Here is a 27,353-nt window from a genome sequence, read left to right on the forward strand (position 1 = left end):
GTGTGGAGGTTCCTCAGAAAACTAAAAACAGAATTACCATATGATCCAACAATCCTTTCCTGGGCATATACCCGGACAAAACTATAATTCAAAAAGATAACATGCACCCCTATGTTCACAGCAGCACTATTCACAATAGCCAAAACATGGAAATAATCTAAATGTCCATCGACAGATGAATGGATAAAGAAGATGTGGTACACATATACAGTGGAATACTACTCAGTCACAAAAAAAGAATGAAATAATGCCATTTGCAGCAACATGGATGCAGCTAGAGATTATCATACTAAGTGAAGTAAGTCAGAAAGAGAAAGACAAATATCGTATGATATCACTTATATGTGGCATCTAAAATATGGCACAAATGAACCTATCTACAAAACAGAAACTGACTCATGGACATAGAGAACAGACTTGTGGTTGTCAAGGGGGAGGGGCTGCGGGAGGGAAGGACTGGGAGTTTGGGATTAGCAGGTGTAAACTATGACATATAGTATGGATAAACAACAAGGTCCTACTGTATAGCACAGGGAACTGTATTCAATATCCTGGGATAAACTGTAATGGAAAAGAATATAAATAAAAAGAATGTCTATATGCATATAACTGAGTCACTTTGCTGTACAGCAGAGATAGGCACAACATTGTAAATCAACTATACTTCAATAAAAAATAAAATTAAATTAAAAAAAAGAATAGCAACTCATGATCGAGCTCTTCCTCCAAGTCAACTATGGTGCTATGCATTTTATGAACATTTATTAATTTCTTTCTCCAGTCCCATAAGAGTTATGGTGCCCACCTGACAGACGATGAAACTGTAATTCACATAATTTGCCTAAGTTCAAGCCGCTATTAGTGACAAAGATGGGATTCAAACCCAGGCCTACTGAACATCAATGCTGATGTTCTAACCACATAGTCTCCTACGTAGGACTGAAAGATGCTTGGACTTGCAGGCCTAACTCTTCTCAAAAGACTACTTCAAATTATAAGCAAATGTTAACACATCTTTGAACAAATGGTTCAGTAGCCTTTCATTGCCGTATCTACTGACATTTTCAAGGCAAGAGAATAGTCTCACTGTATGCTGCCAAGTTTTCAGTACAACAAAAGCTTCTCTGGATTTAAATAAACTCCTGGAGAAGGTCCTAATACAGTAGGTACTCAATATTACATTATCAATAATTGAATTCCAAGAACCTCTTAGAATAATAAAAAAATGCTAGAATCTAGAAGTATGGAGAATTTGTCTTGTAAGAAATTAATTGGCTCTCTCCCTCAGGCCAATTTCTCAGGAACTTTTTCATAAATGTAAGAACCAAATCTCAAATTTTCAACAGTCTTTCTAATCATAGTAAATAGTGTTTGGTGTCTTTGTAACCTTCACTGTGGGATTCTTGAGGCCTTTCCAAAAGGGACAGCCTAATTTTAACTGCCAACATTGCAGAGAAACTGCATCACTCCTGTTACATACATCAGCAAGGAAATGGGACAGACAGAGGAAGGATTTTCGTGTTGGGGGGAAGGAGGGTAGGGTATATGACTAATGCCTGCATACCTCTGGAAAAGATATAGCATTTTTGCTGTTGAGTGAAAAGATAAGCTTATGCATTGTATTAAAATCAAGCCCTTTGACTGAAACAGGATAGCCTAGAAATAGTTCAGAAGCACGGGATATTTGAAACTTGAAAATGGACTTTCAAAGAGGCTATTTTTATAAACCAAATATGCACAGGAAATTCTGTTATTCTATTCCATAGCTTAAAGATCTGTATTGTCCTAGCACAAAGACCTTCTTGGACTCAATCCCAGCCACAGTTGGTTTACTTAAAAATCATGAAAATCTGACTAAATGCCACCTTGTTCCAGATAACATCTTCCTGGCAGATGCCCCTCCCTCACCTCCTTTTCCAAGACTGAATGGTGACTCTTTTGCCCTCTCTCTAAGCCACTAACCTGCATTCTCAGGAAATGCAAAATACAAAGTTTAAAATAATTTCCTATTTTTATATTCAACTTGTGTCTACTTAAAATACAATTTTAAAATTTCCATGAAACCTAAAAATGTATACAACTTCATCTGTGATGTATGCCTTAATCATTCAGCAGACTTGTACCCGCCATCATTTGAGCAATTTCTAATTTAATTTCACAGTTAATAATAGGCTTTAGTAAATTGATATGATGTTTCTGGAGGGATATTTTGCACTATCCCTCAAATTAAATGTGCACATTCTTTGCCTCAGCAATTCCATGCCTAGAAATTAATTTTTTAGAAATAATGACACAAATGCTCAAAAATGTAAGTGTAAGAACTTTTCTTGCAGCATTATTTATACTACCAAATTTTGGCACCAATCTAAGTAGCCCTCAACAGGGTAATGATTAAATGAATTACGGTAGAAGCACATTAGGGAATATTACAAGGAAGTTAAAAACAATGAATATCAAGATTGGTGGATGTCCAAGATGCATTGCAAAGTGAAAACAAAAGCAATTTACAAAAGGATATGTCTAGCATGATACATTTTTTTGTTTAAAAGTTTATTTTTGCATGTATATGTGTTCACGTGTATTATTACATAATCCATCATTAATACTTCTTACCTTTTGTGGAGAAAGGGAAACAATTTGTATTATTTGAAATTTTTACAAAAGAATACAATATTCTTGTAGCAATTTTTAAATAAAATTTTTCTTTAAAAACATGAATCGTCCCCTCCTCTTCCCAAATATTTCAAAGTATCATATCAGGTAACAATATACCTTTCAAAGACGTTTTATATAACAGATGTGAATCTACATTCACAGATACTTTTCAATGAAATGAACATTTAGAGAGCGTCATTCACAATCTTACCAAAAAAAAGCTTTGTTAATGGCAATACTTTATTCATCAATATGATTTCCAATGGAAAACAAAATTCCCCAGATAAGTTAAAACATTGAATCAAAGGATGGTGACCATTTATAGGATCATCAAATGGAGAGAGTACTAGCTAGCTACAATTAGGCATCCCAAGGAGAGAAACTTGCCACAGAAACCTTAAGTTACAAAAAAAAAAAAAAGATAGAAAGCAAGCAAGCAAGCAAGAAAGAAATAGCAAGCTTGTGTCAGAAATTCAATAATTAAGCCATTATATAGTACTTTACAATTTAACAGACCTTGGATTTGGTTTTGGGGGGGATGGTTTGCAAGCAGTATATTTTTTATTCTTGGTCAAAAGGAAACTTTGGAACTGTTGTCTGACATGAGAATACAAGTGAGAGACTTTTAGCCATAAATGCTGTGCACAGAGCACCTGCACAGCATAGGTTACTTTGGCTACTTCTGCTTTCATTGTTCAGTCCCCCTGAGAGATATTATGCTCCATAATGTTCCTCTGTCATTCATTTAATGGCTTTTTTCAGAGTGAATAATGTAGCATATTGAATGATATGTTTTTCATGGTACCTAATACAAATTACCGCAGCAGACCTTTGACAATCTCCTGGAACCCCCCTAAAAAGAGCAAACTGTAGGAGAGCAAACACAATTTCTATGCCTGACAATTTAATTTGGGAGACCAAATGAGTACCTACGAAGGAAACTTAAATATTTGTAAAGCAAATAAAGTAAGAATTAACCAACAAATAAATCTCTTTGCCTTGGGGTTTTTTATTCTTTTGCGGCTCTCCCCAACTAATAACCAGCTTTAACTGTGCCAGATAGGGTAGAACCACAGGCAAAGAGACAGCTAGTAAGTACAAAATAGCCATAGGCTACCAAAATGACACTTAACTAAATGCATTTTGATTCTTTCTTTGATGGTTAATGTAATGTGTAAGAAAGTGTTAAATAGATATGCTTTGTGGAACATTATCATACTAATGAAGCAACAGATCACTAAATGTTTCTGTTTTACACACACACTTGAGATTACATATAAACTATTAAAAAGACGTCTAGGGAAAGGTAGACTCTGTCATTAAAAATTCATCTCATCAAATGAAAGAGATTCTGTAAGTGCAAACCCTCAGATCTTCAAGATGCCATAATTTTCTAAATGTCCTTTCCAAAAGACATTTATACTGTGCAGCTCATTTCTGCAAAATGTGACTTGATTACCAAGTCCTCAGCAACTTACGTGATTTATTTTAGGAGACTGAGTCATTTCCCTAAAGTTTTACAGCTATCTCTTGTCAGTGAAAAAATCCTAACGCTTAAAAGCTCTCAAGAAAATGAACCAAAACATTCTGGAAAATTCTTTCTTTGCAGAGAAGATAACAACAGCTATAAGACCAGGAGGTGTAAGGAAGTTAACAGGGAAGAAGAATGACAAAATGTGATAGGACCTCAGATCTTTTGAAGGAAATTAAAAAAACAGGAACGGGTCCATCTCCCATCTTAATATATGTAGCCAGATTGTAAGCCAGACGCTTTTTCATGTTTTCACAGGTTGTATATCAAGCACATTGTCCTACTTCAGCACCACACTGTCAATATTTTCTATAGCACCCAGTCTTTCTTTTAAAATTATGTTACATGAACATGGTTTAGGCCTCATATTCACCTAAGATCAAAGTTTTAGGTGCCATGTGACTTTGATAATATACAATGGAACCACTCATTGGCTGTGGCTGGCTAGCCATGTTATATTAGGTTTTTACTCTATTCAATTAAGTTCTAAGGGAAAGTTTTCTGTTTGCATCCATACAATAAACAGCTTTCTTACAATTGGAGGGTCTGTAGCAACTTGCAATATCCACATCGGATAAACTTCATTTTTTAAATCACTGTTGATAGTTGAGGAGGTACATGGTACTGGAGTTGGAGACTGGCTATGAGGCCCATTCTACGAACTTTAAGAGTCAAAAAGCATAATTCTCCTTATGACTCGCCTCATGAATGTTTATTTAGTTGCCCAAAGCATTAGTCATGCTGTTTTCTGCCATATCTGCTAGGATAATGTAGGAATAGAGAGTCTTCAAAGTCTCTCCCTACATCTTTCAGTAGAAGAAAATGATGTTCTCATTTCCCAACACCCAGTAAACCTGGTCCAACCAGTCAGGAAGGTTTGGAGGGTCTTCTAATGCCTCTCCTAGTCAAAAGTTCATAACTTGAGAATGTAATGACACTTTTCTTTTAATTGTGGAGAAACCCTCAAAAAACTGGCATTAAATCCCAAAGGGATTTTCACTCCTGAGACATTTTATTATCTTGGAAACGGTTTCCTGTCTTTTGGGCATATTTCTGTACCCAAGGACCTCTGATCTTCTAGCTCACCAGCTTCAATGCTCCCACTCCAGAAATCCTCTGTCTCAAGCCTTTCAATTCATTTTCTCTGTCAATCACCCCCAAGAAATCAATGTGCTCCTCATCCTGCTAGATTCCTTGATCTATTCTTTTAATCACCCTCTGAATCGATCTTCCTTTTCCCCTTCTGCTGTGCCCCATGGCAAAGCTCAACAGTAGTTAAACCTAGCAACCTACTTAGACCTCATCTGCAGCCCAGCTGCTAGAAAAATAAAATGAAACCAAACAGAAGGATGCTCACCAGTCTTTTGACCACAAATCTTGCATGGGACTCAATACTGCCATGCAACCTTGCTACACTGCTCAAACACATGTATTCTCTTATTTCCCTAGGTGACTATGTCACATGTTTACCTCTCTCCTCCACCTCCCTACCACATGCATTAAAAAACATTCAAATGAATAAAAAACAGACGTGAACAGACTCATATCTTCATTGGCAGATCTACTGCTGGCCTGCTTCTAGACACATCTTCTCTCCATTGCCTTCTACCCTTCTGGATGAAGTGCTTCTGCTCCTGTTGAAGTCTGAGCTCCTGACCTGTGCTCTCACCTTCTCAAATATTTATCTCCTGCACTTATCCTCTCTCCTGAAACATCAATGTCATCTGGACAATGTCTACTGGATCATATCCATTTTTAACACAAAATGCTAAAATGCCTTCACTTTATTTTGAATGCCCCACCAGGCACTACCCCATCGCTTTAGCCTTCTTCACAGCAAGTTCGTCGAGGGAATACTCTGCAGCCAAAATAGCCACTTCCTCGCCTTACATTCTCTCCCCAGCTCACTTCATTCCAACTTCTATCCCCATTGATCTTGTCAAGACAGCAGTGATCTCCCTTACCACGTTGCCAAGCCCAGGGGTCAATTCTTGACTCTTAATAGTACTTGACTTCTCAGTTCTAACTGTTGATTACTCCCTCTACTTGATCATATGCTACTTTCTTCTTATAGCTTCCAGGACACGTCACTCTCTTGGCTTTCTTTCCTGACCACTCTTTCTCAGGCTTCTGTGCCTCCCCTGCTCTGCTCAGCCTCCACCCTAGGTCTCCTTCTCTTCTCTATGTACACACTCTCTCAAGGCAACTCCCTCCAGCTCCACCTGTCAATGATTCCTAGACTCCGGATTCATGGACCCCACCTTCTTCTTGTCATCTCTACCTGGATGTCTAATAGGCACGTCAAAATTGACATGGCCGAAGCAATTCTTAACTGCCTCTTCCCCTCCTCCCCGTTCCCCCCAGTTAATACCTCCCTCAGTCAATTGAACTACTCTGGTCAAAATTCAAGGTGCCATCCGTGATTCTTCTCTTTCCCATAGCACCCCTTATCTGAGCCATGAGGATTCTGTGGATATCATCTTCAATAATGCCCTACATATATTCAACTTCTATCAACTTCTCTGCTATAAGCCCATATTCTCTCTCACCTTCACTGCCACAGGACTGCGGCCTATGATTCCTTCTCCACCAGCTGCCAAAGTGAGCTCCTAAAAACTCAAACCTGTTACTCTGCTTCTTAAAACCCTTCACTGGTCTCCCTTATACTTAGAATAAAACCCAAACTCCTTATGCTGGCTTACAAAGTGCTCTGTGATCCAACCTCTGTCTGTTTCTCTGACCCCCATCATGTCTCATTTCCCCCTTATCCACTCTGCTCTAGCCACACTGGCCCTCTTTCCGTTCTTGAAACCTACTAATAAGCTCATTCCTGCCTAGGAATTATGCTAGAACTATTCCCTCTGCCTAGAAAACTCCTATCATTGGCATGGCTTTTTCCTTCTCGTCATTCAGCTGAAATGTCACTTTTCAGAGAGGCCTTTCCTGACCCCCAGTATAAAGTCTACCCAATCCTTCCTATCAGATTACCCTGTTTTTATCATCTGCATTGTACTTACTTGACAATCCTGATATTTTATTGCTTATTTGTTTATTTTCTGTCTTTCCCCTCTAAAATATAAGCTCCACAAAAAGAGATCCACTCTGTTTTATTCACTGCTGTATCCCAAGATGGAGAAGGATGTCTAGCACCAAGTAGGTGTACAATAAATACTTGATAATGAATACTTATATGGAGAGCTTGGTCAAAGAATATGAGCTTTATGGTTCAAAAAAAGTTATGCTTCCAAAATGTTTATACTTGCATTTATGTGGCAGACAGTAGCTTCAAAACACTTTCATAGTCATTTGTTTAATCTTCCCAATAACCTTTTAGAAGTTCACCATGATTCTTCCTTTCCCTAACACAGAGAGAAGAGGCTAACTGATTTATACCAGGTCACACAGTCAGGCAGTGCAGTGCTGGGACTAAACCCTAATTGCTGGACTCCTTGCTCAGTGCTCTTCCTACTAAGCCTAAGTTAACAAATGAAAGCATGTATTGAACTGGACCTTTCTGCCATCATGTGCTCTGTGCATATGTTGCACTTAAAGATTATACTTAAGTTATTTGTTCACATGTCTCTTCTCCCACTGGCTATAGGCTCCTACAAAACAAAGCTCATGTTTTATTCATCATCTGTATTCCCAGTGCCTAGCACACTGCCTGGCACATGGTAGGCATTTAAATGTTTGTTGAATTTAGCTGAATACTCGCATCAGAGCCAAGCGTTGCTCTCAGTGCAAAACAGATGGGTTATTCTCTATCTCAATACTGAAGATTTCACTCTGAATACATAAAAACCTTTTAATGATTCTTTTGAAAAGCCTCACGTTTCAAGTCATCCAGCACCTTCTAAGTTCTTTCACTGACAACTCATGTGCCACAAGTTGTAGGAGGTTAAATGAGTCCTAGGCATTCCTCCAAATCAGTACTCCAATTCACTTTCCACTTCTTAATGGGAACAAAGGGCATGTTAGAAAACCTAAGATTTATTCGATCTGAAGTCAGAGGCTAATGACATAGGCTATATGTTTGTCCATGCTCTGAATGTGAGAAAAAAACAAATAGTCAAAATGGTGTAATAGGAGAAACACTGAATGGGGTATCAAGAATCACAGATTATGATCCCAAACAATGACTCTCAATAGCTATGTGGCTATTTACGTGCAGGTTTCCATCAGTCTCTCAGTTTCCTCATCTATAGTTTAAGAATTTTCGATTATCTTTAGGGTCCTTCTGGTTCTAGAATCTGTTATTCTGTAAGCAGTCCTGATTATCATGACATTGCCCCCAGTATCTTATCCCCCACCCCAGTCTCTAAACTCAAAATATATAGATGGAGGAGTGCCATAATTAGATTTGGATGCAGCAGTAATAGTCAAATATAAATAAATAAATAAATAAATAACTGACTAGGTGAATGAGAGATGTTCTGCACCCCTCAACTGGACTTTCTCTTGAGATGCAGAATCTTTATGAATAGCAAAGTCTAAGTCCCACAACATGACTATCTCAAAACGCTGTAGAACCAAAAGAAACATCCCCTCTTCACACCCAGTATTTATTATCATACTTTAACTCAAAAAGACAACAAAGTCTTATGAAGAGATTAAAATCCAGGGAATTCTGGACTCATTTTAACTGACCTGATCAATAAAATAGGCCCTTGTCTTAGTCACACTGTTTTATCTCCCATCAGCTCAAGGGGCCTACATATCTCACAAGACAACGGTCACTGATATGCCATCAACAATGCCAAAAAGAACAGGCAGAAGAATACAACTGGTGGTGTGTTGGAGCTGGTTGTTAACAGTTTCTGAAACTTGAAAAGCTGATTGTTAGGACGCTTGAAATTGGCCATGGTGGAAGTCTTTATACGATGGAAATCTATGAACACTACAAATCAGGGGGTACTTTTAAAAGAGAGCCAGTTAATCAACACACTATTGAACACGGTGCTTGGCTAGAAACACTGGGAAAAACAGACGATGCAAGACCAACAGAGAACAGAGAGAAGATCTGAATTCTAGCCCTATATACCCACTCACTGGCCATGAAAACTGTAGCAAGTCTATGAACCTATGGTTTGCTGACTAAAATGTAAGAGAAGTGAAACAAAGGTCCGTTTAGAACCTAAAATTTAGGATTTTGTGGTTCTCTGTCTGGGTCATACTTACCCCGACTCCTGAGGTCTTCTTACAGGAAATGCTACATGAAACAAAACCTGGGTAGCACCAGGACGTTGATCAATCTTCCCTTTGTTGTGAGAGCACTACTTCAGTCTGACGCATTTGGCCAATCAACCATGTTCAAACCTGGCCAGAGTTCTGAAGTTCACAGGATCTCTTAATTATTGAGCTGCATCCAAAAAAAAGTTCCAGAAAGCCTCCAGCTGATTCAAGGGTTTCCTTCAGACTTAGGCTAAAGGCTCAGAGAGGATTCCTGGCCATTTTTCCAAGCATGTGCTCCTTCTATATCCTGTCGCTGTGGTGACGGTTCCATAAGGAGCCCTCTGGCGTGAGGGCAGAAATGAAAGTGCCATGCTGCCAGAATAAGATGTAGAAGAAGCACATGTCCTAATACCAGACCTTCTTCCTCAAACCTGAGCCACCATCCCAAGCTCAACATACAGTAAGTCCCTTAAAGGCAGAGACTGTGTATTACCCACGAAACCATGGGTTTGCACAAGAACCATGGAAGATCTGCTACAGTGAATTCCCTTGTTTGGTAGAATTTGAGGTTCATCAGCCTGAGGCTGGTGTATGGGCAACAAATAACATTTAGTTAAATGTTCCTCCCAGAGCAGCAAAGGACTCCTCAAAACAGCTGCTCCCTCTGACAAGTCAGCACAGATTTATCCCACAATATAGGACGGCAGTGTCATCACGCCTGACTTGATCATGAAAAGATATAAATACTCTTGTTGTGCTTCCAGGTGTTCTCATTTCTGGATGCAAGGATTTGTAAATATCATCATCATTCCATTGCCTTGCCCTTCAAAATAAAAATGCATATATCACATTCGGGGGGAAATATTTAATTGGTAAATAGCAACAGTACAATCTGGACATAATCCTAAAAGTGATGAGAAATATAATATCATCCAAGAGGACCAATTTATCAGTGTGCTGACAGCCATATATTTTTTTTAACATTCAGTCACAGAGAACAGAACTTAAAAATAGAGTGGTTTAAACTTAGAACAGATTCTAGAAAATGATCATATATATCCAATCTAAATCATAGAAATAGATTTTTAAGAGATTATGGAAAAAGGCAAGGAATTATTTAAGTCCATCTGCTGTGTTTAGGTCCAGATAGCTACCTAAACCATTGAAAACATTTCCTAAAGCTCCCTAGAAATACAGGAGCCAAAATATCTTGGGAATCCAGTCCAGAACTAAAAACATTCTCTAAATCAACAATATTCTGAATCTAAAGACTAGAAGAGGGCCTCCCTGGTGGCGCAGTGGTTAAGAATCCGCCTGCCAATTCAGGGGACATGGGTTCGAGCCCTGGTCCGGGAAGATCCCACATGCCACGGAGCAACTAAATCTGTGTGCCACAACTACTGAGCCGCCACTCTAGAGCCTGCAAGCCACAACTACTGAAGCCCGCGCGCCCTAGAGCCTGCGCCACAACAACTGAGCCCGCGCTCTAGAGCCCGCGAGCCACAACTACTGAGCCCACGTGCCACAACTACTGAAGCCCACGTGCCTAGAGCCTGTGCTCCGCAACAAGAGAAGCCACCGCAATGAGAAGCCCTCGCACTGCAATGAAGAGTAGCCCCAGCTCACTGCAACTAGAGAAAGCCTGCATGCAGCAACGAAGACCCAACGCAGCCAAAAATAAAATGAATAAAATAAACTTATTAAAAAAAAATAAAATAAAATAAAGACTAGAAGAACATTTCAGGTACAACGTATCATTGAATTCAATTGTATGGCAAATTAAAATACAACCTATAGGACACTGAACCTCAGTTTTCCTTTTAAAATGCTCATTGATTCAACAAACTCATACTGAATCTGAATTTGGTACTAGGAACTGGGGATCCAAACATGATTAAGACGTGGCCAGTCTGCAAACTCACAGACTACAGCAGAAGACACACACCCACAAATGGTAAAGATACAGGATGCTGAGAGCTATGGTAACAGCAGCCCATCCAGATAAGTACAGACTCTGGAGCTTCAAATGCCATACAAGGCAACAGCTCAGCTGGAGGCAGCAGCATCTTTGAATTAAGGGCCAGGCTCTGTGGTGAATTCAAATAGTGCTCTTTTTAGTGGGTGCTACCACTTCTAAGGATAACAATTTTTTTTCTGGCCAGAAGAAGTAAAAAAAAAAAACAAAACTACAAAGCACTGGAAGTTTAAAAAAAGCAATCCAGGTTCAGTACTAAGGTTTGTGGAAAGGAGGACAGCCCTTTACCTGACACAGGGTGGCAGAGTCCAGACATCTAGGGGACCTCACATAAAAGGAGACACACCAGAGGGTGCCCAAGCTCAGGATATGGCGGTGCTGTGGCAGGACTGGGGTCGGGGGGACACTGTTGAAGTGGAAAGAGAGAGAAGGGGCAGCCTGAGAAGGCCTTAAGGCTCCCGAACAGGCATTTTTAATTCAAAACTCATGAGTTTGATCAGAATTGCACTGGAAGAAGATCATGTTTTTCAGTTTAAGAATTCTTATTTAGTTACATCCTCAGTATTTAAGCAAATACCTACTGTATTCGTTTCCTAGGGCTGCCATAACAAAGTACCACAAATTGGGTATTTTAAACTGAAGTTTATTGTCTCAGAGTTTGGAGGCTAGAAGTCCGAAATCAAGGTGTTGACAGAACTATTTCCTTCTGAGCACTGTGAGGGAAGGATCTGCTCCGGGCCTCTCTCCTTGGCTTGTAGATGGCTGTCTTCATATTTATATGGCATTCTCCCTGAATGGCACGTCTTTATCCAAATTTCTCCTTTTCATAAGGACAACAGTTATATTGGATTAAGGTCTATCCTAATGACCTCATTTTTAACTTGATTATCTCTATAAAGACCCTCTCTCTAAATAAGGTCACATTCTAAAGTACTACGGTTAGGACCTCCGCATACAAATTGTAGGGGACATAATTCAACCCATAACATCTATATTATAAAAGACACAGTAAAAGACACAGTCCTTGTCCAAAAAGAGATTATAATCTAATTGTGAAGTTGGGACTGAGCCACATGAGACAATTCCAGAATAACATTCAGAGGATGTAACTGAATTATAAGCTCTGTGTTTTGGGCAAAAGTCTTTAGGCTGGTAGTTCCTAAACATACATGTGCACTGGCCCCCATCACAATTACTGCCACATCTCGGTAGCACTATTTACTTAGTGCTTTTTAATTTCTACTCTTTCACTTAAACAAGTTTATCCTAGTCCATTAATGGAAAACCAGTATCTTTGCCAAAAATAGAAGGCAAACTTAAAAATAAATACATCACTATCAGATCTTTTAAAACTGTCCAAAAATCATCTGAAATCCTCTCCCCGCAGTTGTTAACACAGCAGTAAAGGCTGGTACACTGGAGAGAGCTCTCCGAATTAGGAAATTACAAGACAACTTTGATCAAATTTTGTTACCGTCTATCTAACCTTGGGTAAGCAACTTAACCTGTCGAGTTTCCTCATCTAGTTTCCACCAACAGGTGGCATAGTTAATAAGGTGGTTGGTTGCTATAACAATTACATGAAATGTTCCTGAAAGAACTCTCTAAATATAAAAGCACTGTAAACACAGTATCATGGATAAATTGGAGGGAAGACTGAAACCTTACAACCTTAATCCTGCCTTCTTATTCACTCTCTGATTCGGAGCTCTCCCTTTGAGGGAGATGGCATCCTTTGAGGTTTACCATCGCTACACTGACTGCCCACACCATCTCTCGCGTCTCTTGGCCTGTCAGTTCGTGCTGGTCCCTATAGGAACACAGAGGCTGTTCGGAGAGACAGGTGGCCTCATTTCAGTCACCCTGCACTTTATGCCTCAAGGACTGAGGCAGACCCGCCTCAGCTTTTTGTTTGTTGTCGTTGGCGATGATCATTGCTCTGAACTTCACCTCCGCATCCAGCTGTATCCCACCAATGTCATCAAAAGCACAGAGAACACGGTCCCCTGATTTTCTCTTCTTTCGCTGCTCTTGAGTGAAATGCTTTGCTTTTCCACAAATACTTCAGAGCCTGATGCCACATGTGTATTTCTTCAAAAGTGGTTCTCTCCGGGGGACTGGAGCACAGCTGTCAGTCAGCCTGACTTAGAAGCAAGAGATCAGAGAAAGGCATTTTCCCCAACAGTACAGTTTTCCATCCCACTTTGCCTGGTCCCAGTCAGCTCAATTTCACCTCTAAGACTAAAACCATGCCTGTAACATCCCTGTAACCTCCAGTCTTGTAACATCACAATTTGCAACTTGAAAATCAAGCAAAACAAATCTCAACTGTCTCCTCCACCTCAAATTCCAAAGACCCTGTTTAAGCCCATATTTTTCAATATAAATTTAATAACTGGGTATTCAGTGAACTATTACATTGAGCAAGCAGGACTCATTGAGTATGACTTAACCCTATCCTACAACCCTGCTGCTTGTCCTAATCTGCTCTGAGGGACTAGTTCTTCGCCCACCATTGGATGGAATGAGAGCAGGGCCCTTCACTTTTCTGGTCATTCTGAGATAATGAAAAGTCCTTTGGTCACACCAAGTCACAAAAAAGTTCACTTCTGCAAATAAAATGTCTGGTCCTGTGTCAGAGACAAAACTTCAAGCTTCGGTTACAATGACATCTTCTCTTCTGTCTTCGCGTAGGTCTACAGAAAGCCTCTGAGAGAAAAGGAGATGTGCCTGGATTCCACCACATGAATTATTTCCCACCAGTTTCTGACTCTCTCAGGATAACAGTAGGGTGGAAGGAAGAGAGATCAGGAGGGAGAGAAGGTCTGACTGAGCTGGCATGGCCACAATCTGGCACCTGTACTCTGCAAGCTTGGAGTATCTCTCTCTCCAGGGGACCTTCCTGGGTTCTGGAGACATACCCCATTCTGGAGATTCTCACCTGCAATTTCCTTGACGTGGTCACTTACAGCCCTCTACCCACCAGAGATGCTGGGACTCTGGGAGCGCACTCGGCCTCTTTCTGCCAAGGTCTTCTGTCCCGCCCCTTTGGGTGGCCCCTGGGAGACAGCAGCCTCTCCAGGTAGTCCCTTGAGCAGGTGTGACAATGACCCCACACCAGCTCTGTCGTGGGCAGACCCCACCCCTGGTCCACAAGAAACATGCATTCTTATGCCAACAACTCAGGCCGTGCAGGCCACTGCCAGCAAGCCCTCCTCACTCGGAGGTCCAGCCAAAGCTTATTACCTCTAGAGTCCCCAGGAGAGGGTCAGACTGTGACCAGTCTACCGTGTCCCTCACACTGCAGAGGACACTTGTGAGCCTCTCAGAGCAGTTCCCCTGACATCCCTCTCACTTGATTTGAGGTGGAGGGAAGCACCTTACATCTCTCTGACAAGTATGTGTGTGACAGAAAGAACAGGCTTCCCAGCACATGGACGATGCCCCCAAAGAAACCCTCCATCAAATCAACAACTCTGGGCACCTGGGTGGCCAGGAAAGGGTCATGAGAGTGATTCTGGACCACCTCCTTCCCAAGTGCTGCTTGGGTGATCAAGCATCTCACTTTGAAATGTAGACGTGGTTGTCATCTTTCACCTGGGAGCCTCAGCTGACACTGATCCAGAACGATTTCCATATTAACATCCTTGAACACTAATGATGCTATTCATCAACTGAAGTACAATTGCCATCATCATATTTCCTACATACAGTGTTTAGTTTTATTTGTTAACTCAAAAAATACTTTATCCAAAAGTAATGGGCTGTACTCGGCAGTACAGCAAATGGAAACAGAAAATGTTCTTTGCCTGGCTCAGATATGCAGTTTAATCATCATCATCATCATCATCATAGTGGATACCTCCTATACTCTTATTAAACCAAGTCCTGTGCCCAGCACTTTACATGTATGCAGAAAAATCCTACTGGGGATTTTATTATTTCCTATGAGATTGCTACTGTTATCAGAGAGGGTAAGTAACCTGCTCAACATCACACAGGAAGCAAGTGGCAAAGCAGAGATTTAAATACATGTCTACCCAACTTCGTAGCCTAAACACTTGATCTCTAGCCTCTGTTACGTGAGTTGGGAGGTTTATGACGAAGGATAATAGACAGAGCATAAGCTACAAAGTCAGGAACAGTTCAACTCCTCCTTATGCTAATTGAAAACACCTTGAATTAAATTCTTGGTCTATTACTTTGGCTGTAAAATGAGGATACTAACAACTGCCTAAATTAGACATTTGTTGCACTACACAGCATCCATCTCTCTCCTCATTCTCAGCAGTGTAGCTTGTATAGCACCACCCCACCCCTACCTCCAGGCAGAACCTGGTTGGGTTGGAGGATAATTTGCATATGCCATTCTCCGGGCCACAGTTACTGGCCCAGGGAAGGGTTAGGTTTGTTTGGTTCTTTTTAGTCACTGACAAATCCTAACTGATACCCTACTCCATAAGGTTGTTTTAAGAATTAAATGAGGTAAGATGTGTAAAGCACTTAGTTTAATGCCTGGCAAAAATAAACTTACATTTATTAAATGTTTGGCCATAATGTGGAACATGGACCGGACTAGAGCATGTTCGACTGAGGAGATTACTTCGGTAGCTAATAAAAAAGACCTAAACAGGGCTTCCCTGTTGGTGCAGTGGTTGAGAATCTGCCTGCCAATGCAGGGGACACGGGTTCGAGCCCTGGTCTGGGAAGATCCCACATGCCGCAGAGCAACTAGGCCCGTGAGCCACAATTACTGAGCCTGCGCGTCTGGAGCCTGTGCTCCGCAACGGGAGAGGCCGCGATAGTGAGAGGCCCGCGCACCGCGATGAAGAGTGGCCCCCGCTTGCCGCAACTGGAGAAAGCCCTAGCACAGAAACGAAGACCCAACACAGCCATAAATAAAAAATAAATAAATAAAATAAAATAAATTAATTAAAAAAAAAAAAAGACCTAAACAAAATCAGAATCAAGAGGTGACAGTGCCAGGAATCATTGCTAACTTAAAACTTACATCGCTGAGTAGCAGATTAGAGGTGCAGGTTGAGGGAGGGGGTAGAAGTCAACACCTTGGGCAAGGTTGTCAAGTCTGAGAAACTAAAAATAAAAAAAGCATTTCCACTAACGAAAACAGGGAAATGAAGAAGAACTGGTGTGGCATGTCAGTCAATTTGTTTTGAACAGGCTGAGTTTGAGGAATGAGTAGGATATTCAGAGAGACATGATCTCGGGAGCTTTCAGCAGAGGTTGGGACTAGTTAGTGGTGTGCTGGTAAACCAGCTCTGGGTGAGTGGGAGGAAGCCCTGATTTGTCATGTTTGCCCCTTTTTGTGGTATAAATGCTCTCATCACACAGCTGCCTTCATGCTACTTACATGAAGAATTGGGAAGAGATGTGCAGAATTGGCTCTCATGAGCCAGGAAGAGATGGCTCCAGTCACCCTTGATGAAAATGAAGCTTTCTGCTTAGACTGGCAGTGAATGAAATTGTTCAAGGCGAGAGGTTAAAAAGAAGAGAATTCATAATAAAGCCTGAAGAATACTTAGAGGATAAGGGTGAAAAGGGGGCAGTTTCAGCAAAGAGGAAAAGAATGAATGGCCAGAAAACTGGGGAAGTTGGGACAGTGTCACATCCAATGAAGAAACAGCCTCAAAAACTGGGGGCAGTAGATAGCACGTAAGGCAGAGGGTGCAGACCCAAAAAAGGTCTTTTAAGAGTATTGTTGACTTGAAGTGCACAGTTTTGGTAAATTGTAGGGGGAGAGAGACTCTATTGTAACCTCTTATAAATAATTTTCTATGCATGTCATTTTTTCTTCCTATCCTTTTCTTAATAGAGATATTAAAGAAATTTTGTTGAAATATTTCAGCTCATGGACACTTTGGGGTGCTGGTCACATCTGCCTTTAGAAAACAATAAATTACATCAGTTACGGTTTAGAGATAGATGAGTAGGTGTGATATTTTATGGCAAAGGCATTTAATAGGATCCAAGCAATCATATTAGATCCTCTCAGCCTTTCTTATGCCCAGAGCTCGTACGCACACTCGGCCCTGTGGATTTAAAATCCCAAGGAATGGGGTGCTCCACTGCAAAGGAAGCACGAGAAGTAACAGAACGATATAGATCTCTGTGTATCTGGTAAGGGAAGTCACCAGAAAAAGTGTGATGGTTTAAATGGAACTCTTTCAAAGAACCATAAACAAATGTTAAACTCTAGGTAAAAACGCATACTGTAGTGTTTAGGGGTGAAGTGTACTGATGTTTGCAATTTACTTTGAAATGCAACCAAAAATAAGATAGATTGATCAATGGATAGATATGTGATAAAATAAATAGAACAAGATGTTCATTGTATAACATAGGTAATGTGTATATGTGTGTGTTCACTGTACAATTCTTTCAAAATTTTCTGTGTTTTTGATATTTTTCTAATAAAAGTATTGGGGGAAATGCAAATAAATAAATAAATAAATGGCACTCTTTCACCGAAGTATTGCTCAAAGTGACAATAAGTATTGGGTTGGGGGGGTATTTTAGACAGTGCTATAAAAACTAGTAAAAAATGATTTATAAAATAAATCTCTATGAGCTTACTTTAAAGGAACTAATTCAGCATACACTACAGAATCTTCAAAGATGAATTGAAGTTCAAAGGAGGCACAGCAAATACCCATTTAACAAATTCCAGTGTAACCAAAAGGCTCACTCGGGACAAGCAGAAAGACTGAGAAAGAGAACAATCTAAGAATAGTGGGAACCATTCCAGACCCTGAGCGCACGCCCCTGGGGGAGCATGAAATGTGCAGCTCTTCCAAGCATCCCACCAGGCTGAGTGGAATTTTAGTTTAAAATGATAGGTTTTTTAACATAAAAACAGCCCCTAAACACAAGCCAACTTCTTCTCTGGCACTCAAGCTAAGACAGGAGTCTGTTCCAATACTGGAAGAAAAGCTAGCTGCACTCAACTCATTGTTAGGTTGCATTGCCTTCTTACGGGGTTTTTCAAGGGTAATTTCGACTACACTCAAAAATCACCTGCAGGGGGCTTCCCTGGTGGCACAGTGGTTGAGAATCTGCCTGCTAATGCAGGGGACACGGGTTCGAGCCCTGGTCTGGGAAGATCCCACATGCCGCAGAGCAACCAGGTCCGTGAGCCACAACTACTGAGCCTGCGCGTCTGGAGCCTGTGCTCCGCAAAAAGAGAGGCCACGATAGTGAGAGGCCCGCGCACCGCGATGAAGAGTGGCCCCCGCTTGCCACAACTAGAGAAAGCCCTCGCACAGAAACGAAGACCCAACACAGCCACAAATAAATAAATTAATTAAAAATAAAATAAAATAAAATAACAAATGTTAAAAAAAAAAATCACCTGCAGGAATTGACTTTAGCACCTAACTTCCTTTAAAAAGCAACTCCACTGTGGAGGAAATTCCTATAGACACTATTTTTTCTGACTATTTCACTGAATAACCATGGGTACATTACTTAATCCATCTGGGCCCTCAGCCTCTCATTTGTAAAATGAGGTCAGTGAAGTAAATGATCACTAATTTCTTTTCTAAATCTAAAACCCTATGACACTATCTTTCAAAATAAACTTCAATAGATGAATAATATATTTTAATGATTCCAAATGACAAAAAAAAAAAAAAAAAAAAAACCACAGTACTTCACTACAAGCATTCAATTTCCTTAAATAAGTAACAAGGTTTCCTTACATTTGAGTGAAACTTACTTAGAATGAGGAATTCTGGGGTTCTGTCATTAGCATTCACACAATGTGAAGATGATAATGTGGCTGTTTAACTTAGCAATATTGCCGTAGTTAGAAAGACTAACAAATAATAATAATAATTTCTAAAAGAAATTTTGTTAGTTTCGTAGCACTCCATTCAGGCAAATGAATCACATGATGGGCCACAAAACTCTAAGTTAGCTGACATATGCTGACCTATATAACCTTGCTTAAATCAGCAGTTACAGTGGGTCATGTGCAAAGCACAGTTCACCTTGTTTATCCCTTTGAAATGGCTCAGGAATGACAGGTTTTGGCAGTTAAGGTGAACAGAGAAAAAAATGGCTGTTACACAGCCCCAAACTAAGAATTTAACCTCCTCCAGATGTTCACTGAATTCTTAAGGCTCCCCTTTTCACATGAAATGTTTTATCATGTCAAAAATATGCCACAGACTTACACTTAAAGAAAAAAATCTATTTGGATGCTTTAAAAAGATAAGCACTAAATATTTAGAATCCTATTAGTAATGTAAATTCGCAGTTGGAAATTTCAAGATTTTTTTAGGTTAGTCTTTGAGTAACATATTTGCTTCTATATTACACCTTAATGCTATAACTATAGTCTAAAAAACTGTTCTTATTTTTGTAGAGTAAAAGGATGATCATTCCTTGATCCATCAATAATCATATAATAGCACTCGTTCATACTAGAAGTATAATAGTTATATATTTCTGAATGACAAAAACACTACAGATATTCTCCATGTCAAACTCACAGCCTTCAGGAAAACATCCAAGAGTGCTTAGAGTAGCAGATGCATACTTTTGAAAACAAGAGACCAAGAAAGGCCAAAAAAGTGAGCGTTTAAAGTAGTAACAGTGAGTTCAGGGAGTAAATTTATTTCTATTTAAACATACAGTGCTTTCTATATATTTTTTTCTTTTTTTAAATTTGGCTGTGTTGGGTCTTCGTTGCTGCGCGCGGCAAGCCGGGGCTACTCTTGGTTGTGGTGCACGGGCTTCTCATTGCAGTGGTTTCTCTTGTTGCGGAGCACAGGCTCTAGGTGCGTGGGCTTCAGTAGTTGTGGCACAAGGGTTCAGCAGCTGTGGCTCACGGGCTCAATAGTTGTGGTTCACGAGCTCAGCAGTTGCGGCACTCAGGCTCTAGAACACAGGCTCAGTAGTTGTGGCGCACGGGCTTAGTTGCTCTATGGCATGTGGGATCTTCCTGGACCAGGGCTAGAACCTGTGTCCCCTGCATTGGCAGGCGGATTCTCAACCACTGCGCCACCAGGGAAGTCTAATGCTTTCTATATTAAAGATAGAATCCATGGCTTAAGGAAACAGGAATCTAAAGGCCAACATATTGTATAATAATTGGGAAAAACCCTAGAGTGACAGCACTTTATTAAATATAGATATTTTTAAAATTCTTTCAGATGCCTGGTACAGGGTAAACTCCTAATATTGTTGAATGAACAAATGAATGAATGAATACCAAAAATCATCTTTTGAATAAAATCATTAAGAGAAAACTACATAGATGGCCAACAGGCACATGAAAAGATGCTCAACATCACTGTCATCAGAGAAATGCAAATCAAAACCATAATGAGATATCACTTCACACACCTCACATTTGTTAGAATGGCTATCATCAAAAAGAACACAATGTGGGGTGGGGGAATGGGATGAATTGGGAGATTGGGATTGACATATATACACTAATACGTATAAAATAGATAACTAATAAGAACCTGCTGTATAGCACAGGGAACTCTACTTCACTTCGCTGTACAGTAGAAACTAACGCAACATTGTAAAACAACTATACCCCAATTAAAAAAAAATATGGACATAAAAAAACAAAACACAGGGGCTTCCCTGGTGGCGCGGTGGTTGAGAATCTGCCTGCCAATGCAGGGGACACGGGTTCAAGCCCTGGTCTGGGAAGATCCCACATGCCGCGGGGCAACTGGGCCCGTGAGCCACAACTGCTGAGCCTGCGCGTCTGGAGCCTGTGCTCCGCAACAAAAGAGGCCGCGACAGTGAAAGGCCCGCGCACCGTGATGAAGAGTGGCCCCCGCTTGCCGCAACTGGAGAAAGCCCTCGCACAGAAACGAAGACCCAACACAGCCAAAAATAAATAAATAAAATAAAATAAATTAAAAAAAAAAAAAAAAAAAAACACAATAACAAATGCTGGTGAGGATGTAGAGAAAAGGGAACCCTCCTACACTGTTGGTAGGAATGTAAACTGGTGCAGCCACCATGGAAAACAGTACGGAGGGTCCTCAAAAAACTAAAAATAGAACTAACCTATGATCCAGCAGTCCCACTCCTGGGTATATAAACACTAATTCGAAAAGATACATGCACCCTAATGTTCATAACAGCATTATTTACAATTGCCAAGATATGGAAGCAACCTAAGTGTCCATCAACAGATGAATGGATAAAGAAGATGTGTGTTTGTGTGTGTGCGTGCACACACACACAATGGAATACTACTCAGCCATAAAAAGGAATGAAATTTTGCTATTTGCAACAAAATCAATGGACTTGGAGGATATTATGCTAAGTGAAATAAGTCAGACAGAGAAAGAAAAATACTGTATGATAGCACTTATATGTAGAGTCCAAAAAATACAACAAACTAGTGAATATAACAAAAAAGAAGCAGACTCACACATATAGAGAACAAATTAGTGGTTACCAGTGGGGAGAGGGAAGGGGGGAGGGGCAACATAGGGATAGAGAATTAAGAGGTACAAACTATTATGTATAAAGTAAGCTACAAGGATATATTGTACAGCTCAGGAATTATAGCCAATATTTTATAATAACTATAAATGGAGTATAAGCTTTAAAAATTGTGAATCACTATATTGTACAACTGTAACTCATATAATATTAACATCAACTATACTTCAATAAAAAAAGAAAAAACATAACATGAAATAATCTTCAATAAAAAAGTATTTACTTTTGTGTCATAAGTGCTCTAGCCTAAAGCCTATTCTTTAATGAAATTAATTGATCTGCATGAATAATGCAGCACTGAAAGCTGCTCAGGACACAACATGAACAGGACACAGTTAAAGAGTTAAGAGCGGAAATGTGAAGAAGAGACAAATGTGGAAGAAGATAAATTACAACACAGTGCAATCAGCACTGAAACAGTGATGCGAAAAAGTTTCTGAGGGAGCAGGAAAATGGACTGATTGCTTGAAAGAGATGGGGGGTGCATGACAGAGTGGGTGGCTTCTGAATCCTGTCTAAAAGGATACACAGAAGTCAGCCAGGAAGAAAGGGGATGGGGACAGAGGCGCAACCTTCTAACATAGCACATGAAGCCCTTCATGGGAAAGACTGCATCTGCATGTGCAATTCCCGCCTCCTAGAACGACTTTTACCTTCTTGGTGAAGCCCGTTCTATACCCTTCCCATCCCCGAATCCATCTCAAGCATTAAACTGTTCCCCCTCCACGCTCTCATGGCCTCTGTAATGTTGTTCTAAACACACTGCATCATGCACCCCACTAAACTCCGAGCTGATCCATGTTTGTATCCTATTGCCCAGTGGCAGACAAATAGGAGGCTCTCAACAAATGTTTGAAGTTGGTGTGGCAGCTACCTCCCATGAAACAATTACCCTTGTATACATATCACAAGTGTTATCTTGTTCCATCTTCCTTGCAATTGTGTAAAGTTGGTATTGTTCCCACTTCGTATATGAAGAAACGGAGGCTCAGAATGGTTAAAAAACTCCCAAGCACCAACTAAGTGACAGAGTCAGAATCTAAATCCATGTCTGTCTCACACACCAATTCCAAAACCATCCTCTTATCCACACTATTCCTGATGCTGAGTTGATGGATCCATGAGACCTGACCCAGTTCAAGTTTGTTTGTAATTAAGGCATTAGTGTGGTTCTCATAATGATTTTATGAACTACAGTAAATTGAGCAAATATGACCATCTATCGTATTTACTTGTTGTTTTATAAATTTTGATGTAAGAAAAGAAAAAATCAGGTTTTCTCAATAAGTAGATATACACTAGGAGTTTGCAATTCATAACTGAAATAAAAAATACAAATCAGTTTTTCTCAATGAGCATGCATACATTGAGAGTTTGCAATTCACAACTGAAATAAAAAATACACACAGAAGGTAGAACTACAAGAACTTAGAGGAAGAATTCCTTAATGTCACCATTAGAACTGTGTTACAACACTCTGGCACTCACAACTTAAAACAGACTGAAGACCTGAGTTGTTCTATACAGTTTCTCTGAAGTCCATATGAAGTGAAGTGAGTCTGTAGTTATTCAAAAATCCAACAATGTCATTCAGATTGTAGGAAACAACTAACGGAAATTAATATAATGACTTTGATAGTTATCACAGCCCTACTATACCTCAAAGACTGCCAGCATAAGGCTGGTTTAAACTAAAGATACAAACAAATGCTACAAAATGAAATAGAGATCGTGTGAGAGCCCATAAAGGGGAAAACTCACTGGAGAAAATGAAGAGAAGATTTCAGACATACCTGACATCTTTTATCATTACCTACATTAACCAGAAAAAAGAATTATTTGATTTGGTAAATCAACAAGGGTTTGAAGTTAAAATTTAAACTCCCCCTACTTGCTTCCATTTATTTTAGAATGCAACTTTGGGGGGTGGTGTGTGTGTGTATGTGTGTGTGTGTGTGTGTGTGTTTTGCAGGAAAGTCAAACCCCATGTACTCTAGTGTTGCTGATTCAGATGTCTTTTCTTTTCATCCTTAAATTATTTACTCACTCAATAAATTGTTGCTTTAAGCCACTAAGTTTTGTGGTGGTTTGTTATGCAAAATATATAACCAGAACAATTCCTGTCTATGAAAAAAACACAATAATAATAATGACAATATGGAAGAAAGGGTTTAAAACAGGATGGAATTAAATGTCAACAATAAAAAAGAAGATGGGGAGGGAAGTGATTGTAGTGAATCTCTCCTTAGATACTTGTACAGTTTGAGAGGTGCTTAAACACACTGATTCATTAAAACCTTTGTTAATTATACATGACATATATTTTAAGGATGACCACTAACAGACTAGAACTAGAATGTTCAACTGCCAAGCAAACAGATTGAAGAAGAAAGTGAGAGGTAGGGATGAGTTAAGAAAACTCATCATTTCAACTGAAGGCATAAAAGTAGAAGGAAAAAAATACCTATGAAAAAGCAGGCAATATATAGAAAACAAGATGTGGAAATAAATCCAAATATATGAAGAAATAACACCAAATGTAAAAACACTAAATGCACCAATTTTAAAAGATGGTCACACAGATTGGCTAAAAATCATAAAGCTATAGATGATTTACAGCAGATATATCTGAAGCAGTCAAAGAATGGCTGAAAGTAAATTGGTGGGAAAACATACATCAAGCAAAAACTAACCAAAAGGAAGCTGATAGGGCAACTGATAACAGACAAACTGACTTTAAGAGAGATATGAGGATAAAAAGATGGCATTACAAATGTTCTTTCTTTATTGATGTGCCCACTATTTAGTCCTTAGGAAAGTATGAAAAGCCAATTAAAACAAACATTACAAAATTAGCATGTGTGGTAAGGATTATTTTGTATTTAGTAATGGATTATATCAGAATGAAACATTTGTAAACCTCAGGCCAATGGTATTTTCACAAAATATTTACAATTATTTAACATTTAATAATTATGGCACCTACATAAGCCTCCTTTAGGGAAAAGTGACACAAATCAGCATGGGGGAAAAAATCAAGTAGTATTTAGAGAATAACTGGATAGAAAATAAAAACCATGTCACTATATGGAGAGAAGAATACCTATTTCAAGTATTGCTTTCAACCAGTATGTTAGGGGATTAAATATACTAAAGTGTCTTCAGTACACTGAGCTAAACAATTTTTTGAAACCTACGTCATGTCCAGGGAAGTGTTCCATTACCATTTTGAACTCACGGACTTCTCTGTGAACCAAATCTTCAACATGCATAATAAAGGAAGATCCACGATCATCTGAGACACCAATGCAATGCTGTGAGTTCAGATTCCAGTAACTGCTATCGTGCGTCCATAATGCTGGGTATTATCCTTGGTCCTGCCCTAGATGTGTCCTCTCATTCAGTCTTCTGAACACCTTGCAAAGTATATCCCAAAGTATGACACTTTCTAACCTCCAGCATCTATTCTTGCAGTGACTATGGAAGACCAGACACATCTACTATGGCAGAGATACTGACTGCTCACCAAATAGCCAAGGGCTTCTCCCCATTTCCCAGTCTCCATGCAGTTAGGCAGATCATGAGACTAGTGCTAACGACGGACTCTGAGCAGAAATGAAATGTGTCACTTTGGGGACAAAGCATTTAAGAGCTGGTATAAAAGTCTCCAGCTCTCTCTTCCCTTGACACCTGCCCAAAGAGGCCCTATGTTCCAGATGGTGTAATGACAAGATGGTTGAGACTTTAATAATCCAGAATGGCAAAAATCAAGAGGTGGTAAGCCTGAGTCCCTAAAAGACAGTACAAAGCAAGCCCCCATGTTGGATACATAGCATTAGTAATAATCATCTTTTGCCTATTAAGCCACTAAGGATTCAGGAGTAGTTAATTACTGTAGCATAATCTGACCTATACTAATACAACAAGGTAACAAAAAGTAATTTAGAGTTAAGTTGTTCCAAAAAATAATTTCATTTCCAAAGCTATTATTTTCTAAGAGAATTTTTTTTTTAATTTAAAGACATGACCTAAAACAACACTTCTTTGGCACTAATCATGTAAAAATACCCCAAAAAAGAGTTTAAGAACAAATACTCTTAACTGTTTTTGACAGCTGTTCTGGAAACTAAATACCTAATACATAAATTATTTGTTCCATTTGACTGAATTTCAGATTAAACTGCAGCTTTCCTATCACCTTGGAAAGCACGCTGGTTTAGAACCTACATAGTACTCAACTTAAAACACTGCATTATTTAGCATTCATATTTTAAGTGCTTTGTATAATTCCTAGAGCTCAATTTCAAAAAAATGGATTTTGTTTTCTGTAAGCAGAAGTAAGCCAGTATGTCACTTTAATCTGGAAATCCTTCTTATGGACTCACTCAGTGGGTAAATTCGTGCTGCTGCTTTAGACTACCAAGGAGATGATTTCATTATTAATAGTAGCCAACATAACGATAATAGTTTACAATCAGCAGGCCCTTACAATGAGCGCAGGTACCTTGCGAAGAGCACTGCATGTATTATCTCATTTAATTCTCATGATACTGGCACTTTCCTTAGTCTTTTTTTTTTTTTTTTAAGATGAGAAACCTGAGGTTTAAAAAGATTACATAATTCTCCCAAGCTAGTAAGTAGATCTGAATTTACTAGTCTGCCTGACTCTAGAGCCTGTGCTCTTAATCACTGATAACCTCAGAATTTCTCAAAGTGTGCTGCATGTGACAATCCTGGGTGGCCCACAGACACAGTTATTACTGACTGTTAATGTATGTTAGGAAGAAACATAGCTAACACAGCAAGCCTTTCCCAGACCTTACTGCTTAGAACAAGGTCAGGGTACATAACCAGTTTGCTTTCTTTTAATCAGATGGTTTAAAGAAAAAGATTAATAGTACAAGTGATAATCCCCATATTGCAAAAACCAAGAAAGTGCTGAGAAAATAACTAAAGGTTGAAAAACACTGGACTATATTTTTCAACACAGAGGGGAAAACATGAAGACTGGGACACAGGGCTCTTAAGTCCCAGCCTTGACTGCCTCCAAGTAGCTGTATGGTATCACCACTGGTGATGTTAAATTATTTATCTGTTACCGGTCGATGACAAGATAAGAACCTTGATCCAGAATATGAAATACCTACATCAATAAGCACTTTACTTAGTTTAGATGATTTTTTTTTTTTTTTTAGATGATTTTTTTAATAGCAAGATTTTCTCAGTGAAGGAAGCTGCTACACTGATTTACATTCTGAAGAATGTTTCTTATCGAGTTACAGATCAGTAACAAACAGTTCAGAGACCAGCACTGTGAGAAGCACAGGTGTACAGCACAGTGTAAACTTCTAATTTTCATAATGTGCATTTTCCCAGTTCTGTTCAGGTACCTGAAGCTGCCTGCACATAAGAAACGGCAAATTAAGCTTCTTGAAGTGTTTCTCTTTTGAACAGCCAGAAAAATAAGCACAAGATTAAAGGTTAAGGGGAATTAGATAGTGAGCCTGAAACAAATTTAAT

At 39.5% G+C, this 27,353-nt stretch overlaps 1 protein-coding gene and 1 long non-coding RNA gene across 8 annotated transcripts in view; both read right to left on the minus strand.

The window, feature by feature from the left end:
* HECW2 (HECT, C2 and WW domain containing E3 ubiquitin protein ligase 2) overlaps nt 1–27,353 on the minus strand; it is a 415,090-nt gene that overhangs the window by 214,386 nt on the left and 173,351 nt on the right. The gene's annotated exons all lie outside the window — the stretch shown is intronic.
* On the minus strand, nt 11,062–26,916 carry LOC309663426. Its single transcript, XR_014265261.1, has 2 exons — nt 18,703–26,916; nt 11,062–18,368 (listed from the first exon to the last, which is right to left on the minus strand). It is a non-coding gene; the product is annotated as an uncharacterized lncRNA (long non-coding RNA).

Source organism: Balaenoptera physalus, assembly GCF_965194825.1.
Source record: "Balaenoptera physalus genome assembly, chromosome: 6".
NCBI classification, from domain to species: Eukaryota; Metazoa; Chordata; class Mammalia; order Artiodactyla; family Balaenopteridae; genus Balaenoptera; species Balaenoptera physalus.